This window comes from Anticarsia gemmatalis, chromosome W (assembly GCF_050436995.1).
Source record: "Anticarsia gemmatalis isolate Benzon Research Colony breed Stoneville strain chromosome W, ilAntGemm2 primary, whole genome shotgun sequence".
In the NCBI taxonomy this organism is placed as follows: Eukaryota; Metazoa; Arthropoda; class Insecta; order Lepidoptera; family Erebidae; genus Anticarsia; species Anticarsia gemmatalis.
Window position 1 is genome coordinate 4,543,800 of NC_134775.1, and position 4,115 is coordinate 4,547,914.

Sequence of the window (4,115 nt, forward strand, 5' to 3'; positions counted from 1 at the left end):
CTTACCAGTAAAGTTTTCGGTTAGCTGTCATTTACACCCTGTATATAATTCTTCTGTAAGTGTGTATGTCACTGAACTTATCTTAAACGACTGGACCGATTTTGATGAAATTTTTTGTGTGTGCTCAAGGGGATCTGAGAATGGTTTAGATTCACAATTTTGTCCGTTGGACAATGTTTTTTTATTTAATTTTTATGGCAAAACAACGTTTGCCTTTTTACATATTTATATATTATGTCTATTTTATATATACGATTTCTTTAAATTCTATATTTATGTAATAATCAGTGTATGTTATTATGACCTACCTTTATTTATGTTACTCATGTATCTAAGTTTATGTTACTTGTACACATTTCTACCCTTTTCTGCATCTACACTTCTCTCTCCATCCCATGGTTGCCTGGAAGAGATTGCCTTGTGCGATAAGGCCGCCGATTGTTCATCAGTATGTTATTTATATTTAAGTTTTCACTGTTTTTATTTATTTTATTTTTATTGTGGTACATTGTGGACAATAAAAAGATATATTACTATTATAATAAAATATCCATAAATCTTGACATAATGCATGAAAATAACCAAGTGACCCAAATTGACTCCTTAACTTTACTTACCTTAACTGCCACCGCATGTATTGACTCGTCATTCCTGTGGATTCTGGTATTTAGGTCGAGAGGGTAACGTGTGTTCCTGGGAAAACATGCGTTACCAAAAGAAGTCCCAGGCAGTGTGGCATCAGTGGAGAGGACATTTCACCCACTCTAACTTGCTGGAGTGGATAACAACACGGGGAGTGGCAGTGACCGGTTATAAGTCCGCGCAGATAGACGTAAGCGCGGACGCCAGGGGCCACTCTCGACAGTGGGAGGGTCCATCGTAGGCCCATTGACTAGTTAACGCCTGTTTCAAGCTGGGCAGCCCCCGGCCAATAAGTTACTAGTCCGTCTCGGTGCTGTCTTGTACCCTTTGGGTGAAGGGTGCACTAGGATAATAACTAGACAGATGGTGCCGTCACCTTAATCACCTGCGGCTAGGAAGAACAGAGATAAAAACTATTATAAAGCATCCGCAACCATGAGAATAGGTACATGGAATGTCCGAACAATGAGGACAGGCTTCCCGAACATCAGTGGAAGCCCCGATTGCGACGTACATCTCCGTAAAACAGCTGTCATTGACAGCGAATTACTTACACTAAACATTATGATCGCGGCCCTACAAGAAACAAGACTAGCTGACGAAGGTACTTTCTGTGAAAACAACTTCACATTCTTCTGAAAGGAAAAACCTCCAGTGAGCATCGAGAGCATGGAGTGGGATTCGCTGTTCGGAACAAGCTACTAAACGCTATTGAAGATCCACAAGGCGTTTCAGAGCGTATAATAGTACTAAGAATGCTAACAACTTCCGGATACGTCACGCTAATTTCTGTATATGCACCAGTGGCGAAGGGTGAGTTTTGTTAAAAGGCAAGCCGGAGCTAAAACTGCTTAAGCTAAAGTTAAGCAACTCTTGGTACGGTCATTCCATAGGTGGGTGACCGACGCGATGGCGGCTTGAACAAATTTGACACCAGGTTGACCACTAACCATACGTTAACAGAATAAATCATTGTATTGCGATCCGATCTACCAAACTACTTTCATAGTAGGTAAGAACTAAGTAGGTACCTATGACCGAAATTATTAATCAGGAATGATTCTATCCTATTACTTCAAATTTCGTGTTTAATAGGTAAGTGTCTTAGTATTTAAATACAACTTTGATTGACTCCAAATGCTATCTACTAGAAACAATCTGAGAAATAATAAAAACACTTTACAGCTAGGTACCAATAAACCATTGATAAATTTATAAAGTTATATCGTAGAGAATAACATAAGGGAATGTTTAAAATACTTATCATGTCCTTTGCATTCTGTATTATTTATTTTGGTAGATAACCTCTCAAGCGCCCGGCCACCGTGTCACGGTTGAATGTGCTACCCCCGTCAAGCGTCCCGCCACCGTGGTACGGCAAAACGATCTTACATTTAAAAAACGTAAAAACGAAATGCTAAAACTATGTTTATCCCTTTCAAACATATTTGACATTGAAGCTGATGAAACGAGACGACGATCTAATGCACACACTTGAATAAGTGGTTGATATAGGCCAGACAGCACCTTAAACAACATCTGACCCAACGACATGTTCCTTTATGACCAATATTGTAAATCCTTTTTCTAACTAATTTTAAAGATTTGAGTATATTTTACAGGTGGATTTTAATGTCATTATTCATTAACTACACGATAAGACCTTTCGCCATATTATTATTTTTGCCTAAAAATATTTATTAGACTTTCTTCAAACACATGCCTAAAGCACACAATATTCAGATTAAACCGACTATTGTACTACCATTATCGAATATTATTTGTGGTTTATTTTTTTAATCTATAGCAAATTTTATGTAGATTTCAAATATATAAGGTATGACTAGGGTGTTAGTATTAAAATATGACGGAATCGGCGCTTAAACGCCAACCGCCAATTCAATTTCGCGCGCCATTTTCGGCCCGGACGCTTAACGGTATATTTGAATTTTGACGTTGGGGCGCTCGAGAGGATAAGTACGTGTACGTACATGTTGGCACTAGGAGCATTCTGAAAACAATGTCTACACTCTACAACATTAATTTACTGATTCATAACTAATTTAACAATATTTATTGCTTCTACTTCTACCTACTTGTTGTCCATGATCGCAATACACAAACAATAACAATGAAAGTAATACTTACAAATTTAATACACGTAAGATACGACCAGTACATTCACACAATCACCACGATTTTACACAAAATAATAACATTCATCGATAATTTAACACAATTTAACTCATCCAAATATAATAAACAAAATAATCCAAAATAACCTAAAATAGCGCGCAAAAAGGAAAACAAACAGTGTGACCAGATTTAATTTTAAGAAAATACCGAGGCACCTCAAAAAAATACTGAAATATACCGACTAACATAGGACAGATATACCAATAAAAATACTGATTTTCTTAAAACGTTTTATTTATTCATGCTCACAATAAATGTTAGAATTATATTTTAACATCCTTTTCGAAGGATTAAAATTTACACAACCTCCTTCATCTTTAATACCTTGCTTTGTTTTTAAAATAGCTGGCACATTTTTGTTTATAAATCTGTTTCTTTGATCCGTTTTTATTAAATTTATCTTTGAAAATATGCGCTCGCATGCAGCATTCGACACCGGTATACATAGAAGAGATTTACTAAAACTAGTTATATTTTTGTATTTTAACATGCCATCACTGTTAGAATTTTTTCCAACTTCCACCCAAAATTGTTCACACAAGATGGGTGAGCCAGTGCTGGAAGATTGTAACAAATCACTTACTTCGCGATCAAACTTTAGGGTTCTATATTCTTCGTCAATTAACTGCATTTGTTCTGGCTGTACTTCGCATGGGAAAATTGGAAAAGCTTCTATTACATTTCGTAAACTGCGAAATTTTTTATGCACGGCAGTGTGTGGGTTAAGAAATTTCAGTTCTCGAAAAACTGGATTTTCAAAAGGCAAACGTAATTTCAATTGCGTGCTCAACTCAATTAAAAATGATTGGCACCTTCTGAAAAACTCAGCAATCTGTTCTTTCATGTTTAGATTTTCTCTGTGTTTGATTAATTCTTGGCCTACTTGAATACCTAAGTACATATCTTTCAGTGGCAAATAATTTACATTAGACTTTGGGTCTAACGTAAATACATTGTCCGTACGTTTGATGTAATTAGCTTTCATGAAGCAACCCAAAATCGACAAGTACATACTAGATGCATCATCATACAGTCTATCAATGCACGGATAGTCGCCTTGAAAAATTATGTTAAATTTGTTTACAATCGGCAAAATGTAGTCCAAAAAGTAAAAATACAATTTGTTTATATCAGTGGTAAAAGAATTAAATAAAAATTCTGATGACATATTGCGATCACTCAAGTATTGGTCTTGAAAGAACAATTGCAATGCCCTCCACTGCTCAATTATTCTACTAATACAGGCATGAAGTGAAAGCCACCTTATGTCGTAATGA